General features: G+C 32.3%; 1 protein-coding gene across 4 annotated transcripts in view; it reads right to left on the bottom strand.

The window, feature by feature from the left end:
• Positions 1 to 20,628, bottom strand: part of NOVA1 (NOVA alternative splicing regulator 1) — a 129,670-nt gene that overhangs the window by 70,573 nt on the left and 38,469 nt on the right. Inside the window, exons 2-3 of one of the 4 annotated variants that reach the window (XM_048949336.1) lie at positions 6,510 to 6,594; positions 5,846 to 5,916 (exon numbers count right to left, since the gene is read on the bottom strand). The exons of 2 other annotated variants lie outside the window; for them this stretch is intronic. The gene's annotated coding sequence lies outside the window, so the exon portion shown is untranslated. The remainder of the gene's footprint in view (positions 1 to 5,845; positions 5,917 to 6,509; positions 6,595 to 20,628) is intronic. One more of the 4 variants, XM_048949338.1, reaches the window with a different exon arrangement.

Here is a 20,628-nt window from a genome sequence, read left to right on the forward strand (position 1 = left end):
TATGTATGCAGAGATGCAGAGTGCTATTCCACTTACACAGTACTCTTCTGTCAAGAAAGAAAGCTATCGTGAAGCTATCCTGCACTTTAAGGAAGTTCAAGTTATATTTTAAGGCATAATCAGCTTAACATATAATGAAATTAAAGACGATTATAATTGTCAACAAAACAATAACAATTTTTTTAAAGTTAGTATTAAGCAGGAAATCTTATATTAAGCAGGCACATTCACACCAAAAGCAAGCACAGAAAACATAACACACTAACTGAAGTAAAAGCAAATTAATATCTATATTTTATTCATATAAATAGTTTAAAATGTATTAAATAACCAATTAAATATGAATATGCTCTTGGAAACAGTTATAGTAAATATATGTGGTCTGTAAAAAAGTAATGTAAATATTCATGACATTTTTGATTCAGTAATATTTACATGAAGTACACTGACTTCCAAAGAAGATCTTCTGACTATCATAAAAATGTTTTCACAAAACTAAATTGTGTAAAAGGACTGCTGATCAAAACTTCAAGTATTCAGTTATGTACAGCTATTGATTTGCCAAATTGGAAAAACAGGACAAAAAAACAATTTTCAGTTCAATTAGAGGACTTCAGAGTAGCATTTTTATTTTAAAGCTAAAAAAATTATTTAAACTTTGAATGGAAATAATGATAACAAACAAAACTCAATGTAATTCTTGATTAAAATACATCTTTGAGATAATCTATAACAACTCTGTAGAAACTTAGCACAGATACTTCTGCTTTGCGTACCTAAAACCTCAAGAGCATTTTGTTATCAGTTTCATTATCTTTACAAAACATATCTGACCAGGATTACATAACGATAAAAAACCAGTCCATTTTACATCAGCAATTATTGCACATTTTCCATCCATTCATTCATTCAAGACTGAAATTCCTTCTGAACACAATGAAGCAGAGGTGACCAACTCCACCAAAAGTATTATGTCAACATAATTATTTGCCAATTAATTTTGAAACAGGCATACTTCTTCCAGTCATACTGATTCATTCTCTATGGTCTTGCTACACTGATTACCTTAACTACAATAAAGAACCAATAATTTCCATAGTGTAAGCAAACAGGTACCCTGTTAAAATTTCAACATAATAATCATCCTTAGGATATTATTTTTTATAAAATTGTGTTCTCTGTTTGCTTTAAAAAATCTGCTTCAAAGTTTTATTATTTAGCTTTCTATAGAATTATGAAATGAAAGTAAAGAAACGTTATTATCCCTTCTGCTATTTTACGAATGCTTTTTTGTAAAACTTTCAGTTCACTAATATTTGGGTGAAACAACTGCGCTGTTTACATTGAAAATTTTGTTATAATGCAAGATAAAGAAGCAATCAGTATTCATGCATCTTAAGATGTAATTTTGTTTCATAAAATCATAGTATGCTACTAGAAAGAATTAACAATAATACTTAAAAATCGTAATTTTTCATGTCACGTCACTACTATACGGATTTTTCTGAGTCAACTGGCATCTTCATTTCCTATTTGAATTTTTAAGCTTTCCAGAAAGTAAACTCAGTGATGCTTCATTCTGGAATAAAAAATTTCCACAAGATAAATCCAATCTTTCTGTGCTCTGGATCTTAAACAACTGATTTAATAGTTTTTCTTGCTCTTATTCCTCTCAGTCATGAAGTAGTAACATAGTTGAGAAACCATTCTAGCCTGTTTACTCTAACCAGATTCACTTAATAAACATCACAAATAAATCCTTATTTGAAAGTTGCAGAAATATCACTAAGAAAATAATTTGTTTAAAAAAAATTCAGTTGTAATTAATCCATATAATGTGTAATGAGTCTGAATTTAGTCTAAGGAATCATTTTATTTTATTCTGCATCTGAGTCTTAACAAGCACACTTTGTTTTCAGGAATGACAGTTATAAAGCAAACTAAAAAGAACAGAGCCTCTACAGTAATCTGATCAAGTCACTTCATGATGCCATCTGTCACTTTAGTTATCCTATAGTACTTTAGTAGACAAATATTTTGAAGTGAGATGAACAAATACATTAGAAAGGGAGAATAGCTCTTTCAGTTAAACTAGGATTGTCATTTCAACATATATAATTAGCAACTTATACTGTACTGTACCAGGCATATTATTAGAAAAGTTCTTAAGAAGTTACCAAGGTACTGTATAAAAGCATACTATTCCCTGTAAGAAATTTCCATATGTACCTTCTCCCTTCAAGAAAAATTCTATATAGCACATCTCTTCATTAAGAGCAACAAGTGGACAATGCCAAGACAGACATGTTACTTAACACATATTAAAATCACACCCTCTATTATCCAGGTCTGTTTGTTGTTCAAGATGAGTTTTTAAACACTTAAGCAGGCATTGAAAGAAAAAATAAAAGGCAAGAAAAATTGCAACTCTACAGAACCCTTAGGTCAATTTCAAATTCAAGAATGAATGATTGAATTGTAGGGTTTATTATATTTTAAATGAGAGTTCAGCTGAAGTTACTTGAATTTCACTCTTAGAAAGGCCCATTCCTTCACTGCAATCTACAATAATATGATACACACAGGACATTTATTTTTAAATGCAGCCTACAATTTAGTCCAATGCTTATACATATTCATTAAGCCTGATCAATCTAATCAGATGTCCTTGAAAGTATTCTCAAGGAAGACATTAAATCAGCATAAAATAACTATTATACGTTGTACAGTGGAAGGAAAAAAAAGGTTACCATACACTGACACGATTCCTTTAACACAACGAAAACTTAATATAGTCCTATAGATGCATTTTAAATACTATAACCTTGCAAACTAACAATAGTGTGCAAAAAATAAAGGAGAAAATATTACCATTTTCCTAATATTCGGGTACAGATCTATTCTGCACAAAAACTGAAGTGTTTTACTTATGAGACTTACAAATACCTTAACACAAGACTAACACACTAACATTAGAGTAATGCTAAACATAAAACTAACCAACTAAAATACTCGAACATAAGAATTTTTATCAGTTAAAGAACTTTGTATCATTTATGCTGAAGAATCATTTTCCCAGTTTTATTACACAGCACTTTTTAACACACAAGACTTAAAATAAGTTTACAGAACAAAGCTCTCTGAAGTGTTGCTGAGTTCTTGTATGTGATAATATCTTAATAATAAAAAACAGTATTTAAGTGTAATCTTTTTCACTTAAGCACAATATTTAAAGTACGTAGATTAAAGAACGCTTATAACTGAACCTTCCACATATTCTTTCATTGACAATTTCATCCCTTAGCTTTATTGCTAAGTTTATTTTAGCTTAATTTTGACCTTACGATTAGCTGTTCTAGTTCATATTAGGATTGTTTTTCCCTCTTCTTTCTTGCTTTCTCAGCAATTGAACATAATGGCAGCACACAGTAATGGAAACACACTTTCCTATACTCCAACCTAATAAGATTTATTTACTTATTTATTTATTTTTTTACAGGAGAGTTACAGGAGAAAAGAACATTCAGAAAAAACCATTTACATACATTTAATGAGAACCTGTCCAGATATTTGGACTTGAGTGGAATTGGACTAAACGATTGTTGTGGGTTCTTCCAACTGAGGATATGTTATCAATCTATGATTTCAATTTGTTTTCATTTTATTCTATAATACTGGGAAAGTGGTATCAACTCTCAATTCATAATATACAGTATCAGTCCAGCTACAATCTCTGACGTTTGTAACTTGGGACAATTGCAGTTATTAACAAACGCAACTTACTGTAAAATTCTAAGAGAAGGAGTTAAGGTATAGAAAACTATGATAAGTAGAAACAACATTTTACATTTTACAAGATAAAGACTTATAAAGCAATTAAACTGAAGTGGTCTGATAAAAAAACAAAAAACAACAACAACAAAAAAAACTTAGTTAAATGCTTTTGAAAGTATAGAAATTTTGAAATATATAAAAGTTAAGAATCTAGATATGACTCTGGTTACCTGTAAAGGAAAACAAGCATTTGAGGGTTTTACAAAATTTAGATGCATGTAATCTAGAATTTTACAGGGTATGCAAGTTAGTACCCAAACTAGCAGTGAAAAAGAAATGGAGAGTAGGGTTATCTACAGTAACCAAAATTAAAAAAGGAAGTGTTCAGAAAGAAAGCTGAGATCACCTTTAAACTAAATCATTCCATTTCCAAGCAGAGTTATGTATATGTATGTGTATATATATACACACACACACATACATTTATATATATATATAAGACATATATATCATCTTATATATATATAAGATGAGCAGATTCAAGACAAGATGTCCTAAGAACAGGGGACAGGAAAACTAGATGTGTGAGTCTGAACAAGAAACAAAATAAAACACAATATTGAACAAACCCATATGCAAGATAATTTGTATCAAGAAAATGAAGAATTTTAGGAAGTAAATGTCTGGCACAAAGACTAAAATGAGATGATGGCAGACAGACTACCAAATAATGTAAGATGAGCTATTTAAAAACAAAGTTACAAATGGTGAACAGTTTCTTGCATTCCACCATGACACAAGAGCCTTACATCAATTAAGTAATTGAAATGAATGTTGTGTATATGTGGTTCATAAAGTAGAACTGGGAGAGAAAGAGGGCAAGAAACAGTGGAGTCATACAATTTTAACAAGAGGAAATCACTAATAGATCAACAGCTGAAATGAATACGCTTCAAAGAGGAAAAGATGAAGTCAATATTCCCATACAGTAGGCACTCAAGAGTATAGAGGACTGCTTCGTATAAAAAGCATTAAAAATGCTGAAGAATATGGTCATTGTTTCCCAAGGAACAATTTTTTTTAGCAAAAAATTTTTGTTTTGCAAATAAAAGAAATAAAAGCAGCAACATCTTCCATTTGACATCCCATGTATGAATTAGCAAATAGAGTCCATCACATGATCATAGCTTTTTCATGCTCATCTTAATTTCTGAATCATCTACAAATGACAACTACCTGAAGAAGAAAACAGCAGAATAAAACAGTCCAATTCAGTAAAGGTTATTCCTCAAACTAAATAAGCATTTTTCTAAATCAGTGATGGTAATCTAGTCTTAATGTTTCATATTTTGGTACTTTTTACATAACTACATTGCTATTACACCTGAATATATATGTTCTGATAGACACTGCTGACCTCAAATTGTCTTTTCTGTAAGGAAAAAAAATAATGTTTCAGGCTCTCATCTGACATAGATGAAGAAAAAAATACTTTCTTTTAAGCTATAAACAAAATTTGATAAGCAACCGTAATTTAGATCAAGTTAAAAAGATCAGGCAAAACAAAATAGAAAAAAAAAAATGTTGTTATATAATGTTAAGTAAAATCAATGTAATACATGAATAGGCTTCCTCCTCTCCCTCCCTCCCCCCCCAAATTTTCATATAGGCATAATTTTTCTATTCCCCTCTAATCAAGTCATTTCTTTGATACCTACATTCTTGTCTGAAACATCCACTGGAGTGTAAGACTTACTTTTGTTTGAGGAATTTCAAATTAAACAGTATTAACACTGTTTAAAAAAATAACCAACTCAAAACTTATTAGAAAGGGGTAATATAATTATTACTAAATCCACAAGTCCTCACAAAACAGAGAATGACAAAATGTTTAGTACTACAAATTTTCACACTAACCAGATGTGCTCTGCTATCAGTAATGGAAGTCTATTTTATCTGCTGATTTAATGTGGTTGTTGATATGAACAAAAGTGGCATAAAATGAAGAAATTAGACTTCAAACTTTGAAAAACAGAATAAGAATGATGTAATATTAGAAGGGATTTCTCACAAGAATCCTGTGCTGAATTAGAGCAACTTTCCACCGATATGCCATTTCCTTCCTGTGCCACTCCATACTCCCTGAAAATATATAAAACGGAATGCGTTTTACAGTAGATGGAGTCATCTGTTCAATCACTTTCTAGGCTTTAAGATTCCTTAAAAGCATACCAAGAAAAATCTTCCTTCACAAACAAATTTATTTTTGCTTTGATTCTTCTCTGTAGGAACCGTTACTGTAATTGGTACAAGCACTACAGACAAAACCTGATGCTACCACAGTATGGCCAGTGAATGTCCTGGAACAATTTTTTGCAGGTGGCTCTTCAGTATACCTTTCAGATACATCATGGTAAAGAACCATTCTCAAACTAGGAAATACCTTTGTAAAATGGGTTATTGTTCATTTCAGGAAGTTGTTCAAGTAAAACCTTAGGAAAAGGCTAGTATAGAAAGTGCCTGCTTTTTAGAGGATGGTATTCCAGGAAGCAACCTGCAAGAAACTCCGAAGTATCTTCTCCTTACTCATGTAAAAAAATATATCAATTTTTCCGCAAAACATCCAGGAATGACTGACAGAAAATGCGTTTCAAAAAATAGAACTAAGGCCCAAATTCAACATTTTAGTACTTCTGTGTACCAATTTGGACTACAGAGACTTTAAGTATCAGTACCTTTACAGGATGGGAATTACAGCTGCCTGCCGCACTCTCCTTCCCAGCAGTATCAGCCAAAGCTCACATTTCCAGTCTGTGATATCTGGTAAAAAATTGAATGGAAGGCCATGTCACTGCTCTGAAGATTTCTGAAACTGAAGTGTTTGCTGGCTTTTTTTTGGCTGACTACAAGATCTCATACGCTATCTCTTCATTAACAAACGTATCAGTTTTGAACTAGTTCTCCAAGCTGTAAAAAGCTTTTTTTTTCAGAATGCGTGGAGTAATGCTTTTTAGAGCACATTTTGAAAACTAAACAGTATCAGAAAAACTCTAATGCTGTATTCAGTTCTCAAAAAAAAAAAAAAAAGTTTTTTTTTTTTTTTTTTAAATCAATATACCTACAACATTCTTGTTAAAGAGAAACTGAGAACCTTAAACTTCCACTAGACTTGAACTACATGACCACCACTAAAGGCCTTTGGTTTACTAATCTTACTAACTGCTTTTCCACTACAAAAGTTATGTAGAGGATTAATGTATTAAGAGAAATCAAGAGAAATAAAAACAATACTTCAGATAGCTGCCATGGAAGGACTTAAAAGATAGAGGTATCTGTATTTTACAATCCCATCAAAGTGGAAGTCCTAAGAAGTATCCCTCATGAAACTTGGAAACAGAAATTACTGCACATTTTAGAATAGTATCTGCAATCGTGAATCTTTTGTTATAATTAAAAACTATATTTATCCTAAAGAAAAGTTATATTCATAAACCTTTAACTGCATGCTTGGAAACCTTTGATTTGACAGCAGGGCTTTTGATTTTAGTTTCTTTCTTTTATTATTTAGGAGTAGAAGTTAAGCTTTTAGTTTAAAGCTATGTATACTAATGATTACGACACAAATAAATACTTAAGGGAAGTGAGCTAGAGAATATTAACATCAAGAACTTTCCTGCTAGAACTACTTAAAACTCAACCAGATATGAATAAAAACACAGGCTGCATTTTAGAGTTAACATATCTGAATAACCTCCATGAAGACAATACAAGATGAGCTATACAGAAGAAATTAAAGTCACAATTTTTTTTTTACACGTGTGTATTTGTCCATTCCAGAAATCTTTTCAAAACTGAAATTAGTAGCTTTTATATATTCAAATTTCTAAACTTTGAAAGACATGGCAACTGGCCAAGTGTTGAATTTATATGAAGATGTTATTGCTGTAATGGCAATATAAATTGAGCAAGTCAGGAGAACAGGAAAATATTCAGAAAACTCATAATAATTCTTACATCAAGAAAACTGATAGAAAAAGATGCAGATTTATTTTATTTTAGCAAAGCAGTTACGTAAATGAAACATTTAAAAGAAGAGCACAAATTCCATAGGCTGGGGATTTATTCGCTTCCAGCAAAAGCTTTTGTATATTTCCATTTCTGGTAGTAAAGACTTTCTCAAGTTTCCAACAAAATGCACCTTTTCTTCTTCAGTAAACTAGTCCATATAAAATAATTTAAGTCAGGTACAAGCATGTGAATGTATGTGTTAGTTCTACAAATTCAGTAGAACAGCTGAAAGTTTATTTTTCTAATTTTGTTGTGGGAAAGGTTTGTTCTCTTGTTATTGTGCCCATGAGATCCACAGTTGACTTCACCTTTTACATTAGCTTAGGTTCTATAAACTCACTGAACATACGCAGTACTCAAGCTTAATGTAGGAAACCTTTAATTTAGATTCTTTTCTTAAAAATATTTTAAAAGTATTTCTTCATCTTCTCGAGGAGATTTATCTTCCATTCAAAACAAGCTAAAGGAATTTATGGAAATTGATGTCTGGTTACCCTGTCTGGTTTTATATTTTGGCACTACAGGACTCTGCTCCTAATGCCAAAAACATCATAATATAAAGATGTATCAAGAAGTACAAACCCCCAATTTAAAGGTTTATTGTGAAGCTTTATTATAGTTTGATCTATAGGTAGATTGATTTTCTAGTGTCAATTATTAATTACATGCACACATCAAACCACTATGTTAAAATGGTTACTTAAAATAGTTACTTAAAATGGTTAATACAATACTATTGTTATATCATAGATATAATAATAATAATAATATATCTAAGATTCTGAAAATAAATAAGTATTTAGAGTTAAACCTATTTCATATCCCCTTCAGTACAGTTGTTCTGAAGAAATATGATGGCAAAAGAATCCAGGAAAGAAAAAGTATATGTCCAGGCTCGCAATATTTTTTTCACATTTGTTCAATATTATAATGGATACATCTTGAAATGAAAGTACACAGATCTTTCAGAAAACCAAATAAACATAAAAAAAAAAAAAGAATATAAAATGCCATACAGCTACTCCATTTATGAGAGGAATTAAGACATTTGGATATGCTTGTAATTATCCCCAGCAAAATTAATTGGAAATTACCAGATAGGATTTCCTTTACCAGTTATGTATCCTGCACCTATCATACTTTCAGAGTATGAGATACTTTGTATTATGTCATGGTACAGATAACAAACCAAAGATATTTTAAAAAAATGGAAGTAACTTCATTTTTATATAAAAAGCATGCCTTTGAAGAAGTAAACAGTAAGATTACTGTAAGGTAAGTAAGATGCCAATTGTTTTTTTTAATTGGCATCAGGTATTTGAAAACAGATGAGTGATAATCACTTTAGTAATATTTACCTAAGATGAAGGAAAATATTTAAAGAGTAGCAAAGATGCACAGTCTTTTCATTATGTCACTACTCCTAAATTTTTTATTTTAAGGAAGATTTTGGAGTTGTTTCAACTCCAGCATGTAGTATTTAGGAAAAAAGTAAGCATGCTTACAGAAGTTCTACTTCTACATAAAAGGTCAATATTTACATCAATAATTTTAATGGTTTTTCATTTTGTCTTAAACTTTGAAATTCACCATAATAATCCAAAACATCTGGAAAAAAAAAAAAACCTAAGATGACAGAAAAACATGTTCATAAAGAAAAGAAGGAAGTCCCAGATCAAGAGCTTGAATACAAGAAGCAGAAGGCAGTGTGACTGCTACAAAGCTTTTGTTTTTAATGCAAATACTCACAACTACAAAGTAACAGTTAATAAACTGATCAAAACAGAATTGGCAGCATATACTGCTGAAGTTATATTTCTGAAAACACATTTCATATTTCAGCTGTTATTTAACTACTAATGATTTTACAATCAAAGCATTTCCTCAGACATAGACAGCTCTACTGAAATTTCTTAAAGAAGAGAATGCAAATATTCATAGCCATACAACAGTGGTAACTCAAGTGCATCAATTTGATTTTTTTTTGTAAGTACATTTCAGTACAAGACAGGTACAGTTTATATTGACTTTCTTCCCAATGTAGCTTTTTTACTTTATTAATAAGAAAGAACAGTTGTGCAGTATTTCCTTCTGCCTAACTACTAAAACTGAAACAAAAATTGCTAAATTACTAAATTAAATCATCCAAATAGTTAATTAACTATAGCTAAATTACAGTTTCATTAACAGCTTTAAAGAGCAAAAACTTGTAGAGTACATATAAGTTTTGAAATAACTGTCAATTGTTTAGAAAGAAAAAAAATAAAATGAAGTTATTCAAAATACAACTAGCCTGCTCTTCCAGAATCTAAGATATACAGCACGTTCAACTTTAATCTGCCTGAGATAACAGGCTCTATGACTTGACAATAATTTATGTAAAACTGTAGTTTTATCTTACTACTCCAGTGTAACAAGACATTCCCATTAATTTACTGCAAGATGTGTAACTAGGTATATCAAACTGTTGCAAAAATGTGCTTTAATGGACATTAGTAATAACTTCTGCTCTAGTATTACATTGTATTCAGGTATTCTTTACTGTGAAAGAACTACAAGTGATTACATATTTTTAAGACTTATTATCACCATGTCATGTACTGAAGATATCTGGAGGACTGCAAACACTAACACTCTCCTCTACAATAATACATCCCAGATACTGGCAAATGAGAGATCCAACAGAAAATAAACTACAACAAAAACCTGTTTTTTTTATTCTACTACAACAGTTGCTTTTTACAGTTTGAAGGGCTTGTGTTTTAGTAAAAGCTATTCTAGAAACAAAAATCAAGAAATTCTCTGCATCCATAAAGAACATATTATACATTACCTAAGACTGAACTTAGCAACATTTGTATATTTATTTGTTGCTAAACCACAAAGCTTTCATCCACTGTTCTGGAACACAAGAAAATCATTCACTGTGAAATACATTGTGCAGTAAGTAAAAGCATGCACAATCATAGAGTGGTTTAGATTGGAAGGGACCTTTAAGATCATCTAGTTCCAAGCACCCTGCTATAGGTAGGGACACCTCACTTTAGACCCAAGTTGCTCTCTGGGCAACCTGTTCCATTGTCTCATCATCCTCACAGTAAAGAATTCCTCCCGGAAATCTAGTCTGAATCTACCCTCTTCCTGTTTAAACCTTGTTCAGTCACTACATGCCCTTCTAAAAAGTCCTGTGACAGTTTTCTTATAAGCATCCTCCAGGCACTGGCAGGCCACTATAAAGTTTCCCGAGCCTCCTCTTCTCCAGGCTGAAAAGCCCCTGCTCTCTCAGCCTGTCTTCACAGGGGAGATGCTCTAGCCCACTGACCACCTTTGTAACATAATGTTGGACAATAAATCAAAACATAACTGAGGCAAATGCAACTACAATGCAAATAGGGATGCCACCTAGCCACAAATGTGAATTAGCTGACTGGTGACAATAAGAGTTTTAAAGCCTCAGTAATAAATCCTTGGCTAAGTCAGAACCTGACTTAGATAAGAAACCATCTACAAGTAATATGACAAAGTGCGGTAAGCCTCACCTACTGGTAGATGCCAGTAAGAGTCTGTAGTTTGAAACTGCAATATCCTTCTTTTGATATAACATGTAAAATTATTACAAACATATTAGTTTTCATCAAATAATAAGAAACCATATTTCTCAATTTAGCTTACCCCATGCTGAGTGACCACAGGATTTTTTCAAACATATTCAAGTAAGCAAAATTTGTAGGAAGATTCATTTCTAAAACACTTTTAAATGGCCCCAGTGCATATGGTAAAATAAAGTATGTCAAATAATGCAATTAACATGAATGCATAAGAATACATATAAACACTGATAATCTAAAATAAAAAATATCACAGAATGTCAAGGATTGGAAGGAACCTCAAAGGATCATCTAGTTCAATTCCCTTGCTGGACCAGGAACACCTAGACAAAGTCACACGTGAACATGTTCAGGAGGGTTTTGAATGTCACCAGAGAAGGAGACACACAACCTGCAGCCTGTTCCAGTGTTTTGTAACCTCTACTGTGAGCAAGTTTTTTCTCATATTTACGTGGAACCTCCTGTCTTCCAGTTTGCACTCCTTGCCCCTTGTCCTATCATTGGATGTCAGAAGAGCCTGGCTACATCTTCCTGACACTCACTCCTTACATACTGATGAACATTAATGAGATCACCTCTCAGTCTCCTCCAAGCTAAACAGATCCAGCTCCCTCAGCCTTTCCTCATAAGGGAGATGCTCCTCTCTCTTAATCATCTTTGCGGCCCTGCACTGGACTCTCTCAATATGCTCAATATTTAAACAAAATGTAAACTGTGGAGGAATCAGATTTTTGTGTTATATATTAACATAGGACAACTTTGGGTATTTTTATTTACAAGCTTTTTGAAAACATATACTTAAAACAGAAGGCTTGGAGAGTTCTTGCACTTCTATTATAGTCTATTAGCCACAGGAAATAAGGAGAAACTGTAAACCACTGATCACTAGTAAACTAGTTCAATATTTTGTTACATAGCAAACTTGATCAATCACTAGTCTATCACTAATAGTTAAGAAGTGATCTGGTGAGAAAATCTTGTTGCAATTCAGGTTGAAATACATCATAGCAAACTTAACTATACACTATTAAATATGTTATCTAAAATACTCTATCTAAACTGAAAGCAGTTTTTAATTGGTATACCTTGATTTTGGATAGCTTTCCAATTACCAAAATTTGCTATTAAAGAACTACATCTAACATCTTGAAAGTTAAAGCATCAAATAACCATTTGCTTATTTCAGACTGATCACTCACACAGCCCATTCCAACTAGATTCAAGGATGTTGTTAAAGTAGACTGGGGAAAATCAGAACACCATTAAACATTAATTCCTGTCAAGAAAAGCATGGTGTTCTTCATGTGTCAACACTACAAAGCACAAGTAATGTGAAAGAATGAATCATAGATGGACAGCTAATTGTATCTACCTATGACAATTGCAATCTTGTTACAGAAGCTATTAAAGGAAACTAGAATTGATAATTAAATACTATGTTAAAACACTCAAGGACAACCTTGTCAATAGGAGTTAATTTAGGAAATAAAAACATCGCTCTGAGTCTTTTCATTTGTAAGCAGCAACACCTGATTTTAGTATTCTATGCAAAAAATAAATCTGTAAGACAGATTTATTCAACATTGAACTAATTTATGAGGAAATCCTAATACTAAATTTTAACCATACATGTTTTTGAAGGCACAGATATTTTATTAATTGACATATTTCTGGTGTATGAAAGACATAGATGCTTCAAGATATCATTAGTCAGCGTGCTAGGATGTCTTACAACCCAAATTAATATTTTGCTTATGGTAAATTCTGCTTTTTATGCAAATTGCGCATATAACCTTTCCTCCATGAACCATGTAATATGCAACACATGTCATATGTCATTAGGTTTGAACTAATTCTCTCAGACTGTTCTGGAGACACGCATTAATTAGTTGTCCTACAAAAATATAGCTAAATACTGCATTACCTAGCTATCCAGAATTTCCACACATCTACAGTTTTTACCCTGCAAAATACAGAAACAAGAGTATTTCCAAAATAAGACAGAATTGTAAGCTCTTGAGATAACAAGGTTTAATTAGATGAAACATATTCTCTGTTCTAAAAAAAAGAGCCATTTTTGTAAACTGAATGTAAAATTGCATTGCCAGTAATAAATCTCTGGGCTGAAAAAGACAAAAACATTTATTCAGGAGCAAATGAAATTCCATCTCTAAGTTAACATCACACCCTATATGAGTTGCTAAAAAAAAAAATCACATTTGATCACTACAATTCACTAAATCTAGGCAGAAGCCCATTGGTTAATCAGTAGAAAATGCAATTTTTCATGAATGCAAGCATATTGTCCTGATGAAACAACTCCCTACACAAACTTTACACCATATATAGAGTCAAATTCAAGCTTATTGGCCTAGCATGCAGCACTTCAGAGAGAATTTCAAGCTACTTATCTCCTGGTGGTATTTAGTGGTGGTATTATTTCCAACAAGTAGCTGACTGAGTGTGGGAAAGAAACTGAAACCTTATTAAACAAAACAGATTTCACTCACTACGTATCAAAGACTTAGTATTAAAATAAAACAAACTGGACACAGAACAACTATTTTCATATAGCCATATTCTGATGTAAAGGAACAGAAGAAAGCTTTAGTATTTGGTTTTGTTTTTCTTACTATAATTGAGCAAAAGGCACACATTAACTCGACAGAGAAGAGCTGCAAAGTTGATCACTTAATCAGCTGCCTATAAACAAAAGGCAAACAAGTCACAAAACTTCAGTGTCTATTTGTGCAATCATCATATTTGTGCAGCTCATCTTATTAACATGATCCTTAAATTGTTTTCTAACACCATAAAACAGTTGTGTATCCAGTCTCGTATTCATATAGCACTAGGCGACTACAGAAAGATGCAAAGCAAACAACAAAAACCATAGAATAGAAAGTAAAAGTATTCTAACAGTACAGACAATTTCAGTGGAGTGGAACAAGTGAATCTAATAGCTTAGCCTGGATAGTAATGGATTTGCAATTTTAAAATCAAGTCTCAAAAATTCTACCTAGCTATGTTTCATTGCCCTGTCTCAACACCCAGCATCATTTCTTTGCTACACTGTTGTGAAAGAGAAGGTTATTCCAACTGACATCTTCATTTTTGCAAATACCACTGCGAACACTGAGGTAATTTAATTCAAAATGCGTGATAACACCTAAAACATAGCCACCTAAAACAGGCATTTTCCCTAAAAGCCAAAAATGTACAACAGAAAAATGATTTGAATAGACAAAAATGATAACATTCATATTATCGGTTAACCTTCCCCAAAATGAGAAATGCTATTTTTCAATTATTAGTTATAATTATTTATTAAATGTTTATACTGTATACACAACTTAAAAAAGGATCCATTACTAAGATATAGATGTAATTTCAGTGTTGTAAGTTTTTATCAATTACAGTTACAGATACATAAAATTTACACTGAACAGATTCAGAAAAACTTTTGAGTTTCATGAATTTAATTTCTCAGAAAAATCCTTCATCTTTGATTCAATGATATTCCCTCTTGGAGCCAACCAAAGGAACATTGTTTTTAAATAATATAATACAAAGAGAAGATAAATGTAAGTTTAAAAGTATCAATAAATACAGACAAAAGGTTACTTCAGATAATATTCTATGTCTAATCCAAAACAAATATAGTCCCCATTAGAGATTCTGCAAACCTGTAATTTTGGTGAGTGAAACAACAGAGAAGAGACAGGATGCTTGTTGCTCCCTTTGCCATAGAACTTTGTGATTCAGATTATAAACCCTGTTTTGCTGCTCCTTAGGCAAATGAATAAAAGCAAGCCCTTGAAATGATCCCAGTACTTGCAATTTCACATCAAGATGCTGGCAAAACTCAGATCTTGTATTCAAGAGCATTTTTTCCCCCTGCTAGGAAAAAAATATTCTTGACATAAAAAAATCTTATAATGCTACTCAGTGAAATCATCTTATTTTCATTTGGGGCTTAGAGAGATCAAAGAAGGAGGAAAAATGAAACAGAAACGAGACTTTCTATAAGCATATTTTTCTGTCATTATTAACTGCTGATCATGTGAACACAGGGGAGTGGTCAACCACAGTTACAGTACTGTTACAGATTCTGCATATGTTGACAAGCACATCTTGCTATATAGCTTGAAGTTACCAGAATGAAAGAACATTTGAACACTGGATACAGCCATCCCAATGTTTGATACATCAAACATTGTTGGAAAGTACTCTGACCTTCCCACCAAGCAAAATAGAAAAGAGAATTAAATCCTTGTACCAATACTGTATCAACTTATACAGTGAAACCGGGACTCCAAGAAGAAACTAAGCCACTAGACTTCTGTATGACACAGAAGTAATGAATTAATTAATGTACCTGCTCATCTCCCTTTGGAGAACTGTCTTTCTTTGATCCCAAGCAATCCCTGATATCAACAGAGAATTTAAACATTTAAAACAGAAAGATACAGAAATATAAATGTAATAGAAACATGAGAGATTCTGTAATAATGGAAACATACCCATATTAAACACTACAGATCAATTATTGCCATTACTTCTTGTTCAATTTCATAACTACAAATCTTGTTCAGCAACTCCTCAGGTCAAGCAGGATACTGAAATACTTTATACCCATACTTTGGCTGCATACTTTCTGCTAAATTTGCGCAGCTCTTAAAGGAAATAAAAGAATCTACACGGAAAATATGGACTGGTTTTGGAAAGACATGCAGACAAGCAGACAACTCTGGTGAGACTGTACCTCAAGTACTGCGCTGTTTTGGGCCCCTCACTACAGGAAAGACACTTAGGCCCTGGAGTGTGCCCAGGAGAAGGGCAAGAAAGTCGGTGAAGGATTTGGAACACAAGGCTTATGAGAAGTTGCTAAGGGAAATGGGATTGTTTAGTTTGGAGAAGAGGAGGGTCGGGGGAGCTTATAACTCGCTACAACTACCTGAAAGGAGGTTGTGGTGTCAGCCTTCTCCCAGATAACTGGCAATAGGACTAAAGGGAATGGCCTCAAGTTGTGCCAGGGGAGATTTAGGTTGGATATTTGGAAAAACTTCTTCTATGAAAGAGTGGTCAGGCACTGGAGCAGGCTGTCCAGGGAGGTGGTGAAGTCACTGTCCCTGGAAGTGTTCAAGAAACCTTTATATGTTGCACATAAAGGACATTGTTTGTGAGGAAAGGTGTTTGTTGTGATAGGTGAAAGGCTGGACTAGATAATCCTGGTGATTCTATCATTCTATCCATCAATCACCTAATAAAACAGTAAGACTTACTGAATATAATTAGCAGTAGACTAAAAACGTAACATTTTCATTGCCGGGAGGACTTTTCTTCTTAATTCTCCGCTTGTAAAAGGGAACAAACAGTTTTCCTATTCTAAGCAGTTTAACAGTTCTGAAAGTCTCCACTGGGACCCTCTTAATGGCTATGCACCTATAGTCCATTCCTTTATAAACATGCAGCATCTGCTGCAAAAGATGAAAATTTTTCACTTAATTTTTCAAGTCATGAGACCACGATATAGCAAGAGGATGTTGCCATCATAAGGCTGTTATAGCTTGGATACAGCTTAGTCTGCAAAACTGATGTTTCTCAGACTATAGTTACAAAGATATATCAAAACTAAGATATTGTAAGAGCTACCACTCACTACTTTGCCTTCTTAAGCTGCTTTTTTTGGATTGGAAACACTCATGCAAGGGCTGTATCCTCATAGCCAAGTAAAATCCTCTGTTATAGTATTATTAATAAATAACGTACTGCATTTGTAATTATGAGAGACTAGTTTTAGTAGCACTACGGGATGATGCTTCAAGTCAACAAACTGGGATCAAAATTATACAAAAACACATTAGCTCATGTTTTTGTAAAAGCACAGTGAATAGATATTTTTAGACCACAAAGGAACTTTGTATAAAAATATACAGAATTTAATGATTCTTGATCTTGTTTCATATATAAATGTCACATTAAAAAAGAAAACAAGTAAAGGCTAGAATTCTACTTCTACACTCAACTTGAGCATTGCTAAATATATGAATGCATGTTACTTGTTTTAGTTTTGAAAACTTACTTAATCGTTTAAGAAATGAGTGAAGATAAGTTCATAAAATGAAATACGTTCAGAAATAAGTTGACAAAACAAGCCATTACAACACAAAAGTACTCTGTATTAAATGAAAGATATGAAAGTATCTGCTCAATATAGTTAACTCTAAATTAAAATTGTATCCGGTTTAATACATGCATGGATGTATGAGAAAGAACATGAGCTTGAGAGTTTGTGTTCATACAGCCTAGAGAGCTGCTTACTGAAAATATTCCACATGTTACATAAACATAAAAGTTATATTATGAACAAGAATGGAAAGTGAAAAACTCTAAATACAGCACGCTATCGCTTACACAGTTAATACTGTGTCATGTGAAAACAAACAAAAATCAATAAATGCATGATCACTTCTCAGTGACTCTGTGTAAGCACTTCTGCTCATATTGCTTGTAGAGAAAACATGGTATCTAAACAGTACTATACACATGATCCAAAATATAAACTTTGAAATGAAGACCAGCAAATAGGCCCAAGACACAGAGTTATCAAATAAAGAGGATTTCTTTCTATTTGTAACTTATTTCTAGAAGTCATCAAGAAAATACTATAAAGTTCCTCTATGCTATATTGCCTCCATAACAGCAAGCTCGCAAAGACCAACTTCATTTGGTCAACTTTCAGAAAATGAGTGGGGAGTCAATGGAAGAAATTAGTGTTGTTCTTCCTAGTTTTTAAAATAAAAATATCTTACTATCAAAAAAAGCAACCCTCAACAAATTAGTTTATGTTGGGCTTTGAACAAAAGGATCAGTATTTCAAGGTAACTATCTCAAAGCATCAACATAAAAGCAGTCACGGCTTTAAATGATGTTGCAGTCCATAACTCATGCAAGTGAAAAATAAAATAGTCTTATGAAAACACATGAAAGGTTCTCATTACTCAAACAGGAATGTGTTATAAATGCAGATATGCAAAATCGATTAATATTAATGAAAACAAAAAATATCAGATAAAAATATGGAAAATTTAAAATCATGCATTTTAAAAAGCAAGTAGAGCTAAATCACGTTAAAATATTTTAAATGGCACTTATGTGCAAAAAGAATTTAAACAAAACTAACACCAAATAAAGGTAATGTTAAAAAAAAAAATAATCTGTATTTATTTATAACTTCAGGCCTTTCTTGTACAAAAGGAAACAAGAATTCCCTTGAGTGGCTCCCTTGAAAAGAACCCCATAAATCAGATGACTGATTTTTCATCTGAATTTTTTGCTCCTTTGCTAATATTCAAATATTAAAACACTTTGTGAAAGTGAAAAAGGTATAATTGAAAATAAAAACTTTCAGTGCCTGAGATCCTTGTCATTTAAGGCCCTTTTTAACAATGTCTTACAAATACCATAAATCAACCTCTGTTCTTAGATCTGCTGAGTAGTTTTCAGAAATGAGCTAAAAATAAATCAGTGTTAAAAAGTAGGGTTGCCAGTTCTTTCATGGTCCCAGAAAACGAAGAGGAAGTTGGCACGATCAGCTCACTCCACTGTGCTCCTGAAAAATATAAAATAGCAGTCTCCAATGGATCATTGGGTCCATGGCACTCTTGTACTACTTATGAAAAAGATTCTTGTGAAGACTGTAATGCTGTTTTAACATGAAGAAAGATACATTTGTCAGTGGGTGCAAACTTAACATCTGAAGTTTTAATGCCATAAGTATACATTGCTGAGGGTGAAAGCATATTAGGACCTCACTTTTATTATTATTATTAAACAGAGGAAAAACTAAAATGAATTTTAATACAATTAAAAAGTCAAGACTGTATACCCAATTTATTCCTTTTTTTATTTACCAAAATTGACATTAAGTTGATATATCACATACATCCTCGCAAGATCTATCTATGGTTGAGATGCTTCAAAAGGTTCTTAAAAACTCAAAATGCAATCAGTAGTTTAATTCTTTTGGTAGAAACAAATATAAGCTTAATAAAAATATAAAGCTTTGGCATCTTTTTATTAGAAATTGGATGTGCTAACTGAACAAACATTTTCAAAACACCTATGGAAAACTTGGACATGACAACTCTGGAAGTTCTGTTAGAAAAGCCTTCTAGAACATAACTGAAATTGTACCTGTTACACATGTTAAAAGAATTTGCCAAACCAGCTGAGCTTGGAAAAAGGGTCCCACAACAACAAAAAAATATACAGTACTAATTGCTCTGTACCTGCTCCTGTATAGAGAGGTATGATGATTCAATAAACTTGGTACTTAGCAAGCGTTTCCTTTAGTCCATTAGTTTCCCCCTCTAGCTTTATAGTCTAAAAAAATTACCATAAGAAATAATTAAAATATCTAAAAGCAGATAACTACTTTGCTATGCAATATAGTAACTGCTAAACAGCAATAAAAATTTTTTAACAGGATTTTCCTGCATACTTTACTGCTCAATAAGACATGTATAAGGTTATACTGTTAACAAACTCAACTGCAAAATAAGTTTTAAACCTGGTCTACAATGTTGTCTTCAATGAATAATGAAAAGCAAGTATATATATGAAGCAAAGGGGGAAAAAAAAAAGCAATCTTAAATACAGATAAAGAATTTCATATTGAAAAAAACTCAATTTTTGAATAAACACCTTCAATTTCCATAGCAGCACTAAAAGAGTTATGTACAATTGGTTGGCTTATGATTAGATTTTACTACTGCAAGAAAATGTGCTAGACTTCAATTCCATCTACTCAAAAGAAAAAAAAAAAGCTAAACCAACATGTCTCTTTAGTGAATCAATACAGATAAAATAACATGAATTTCTAAATAAGAAAAATAATTTCCACAAGGTACATATTCTTTCTTTCTACAATCCTTTTTTTCCAGTATCTATCATGGGAACGCAAACAGGTAGATAACAGAAAAGTTAATTAGAGGCTGCAAATCTAATTCCTGAAAGACTGTGAAAGTTCTTGTTTACCAACTGTAAACAGATGCTATAGCAGAAAAAAAGTTGCATTGTATATAAGAGCCTCTTCACTTAAATTCATGAAGATGACTCAAAGTTGAAAGTAAAATAAATAGAGAACAACTTCATGCATTCTTAACATAACAGA

The sequence above is a fragment of the Lagopus muta genome, chromosome 6, assembly GCF_023343835.1.
Source record: "Lagopus muta isolate bLagMut1 chromosome 6, bLagMut1 primary, whole genome shotgun sequence".
Taxonomy (NCBI): domain Eukaryota; kingdom Metazoa; phylum Chordata; class Aves; order Galliformes; family Phasianidae; genus Lagopus; species Lagopus muta.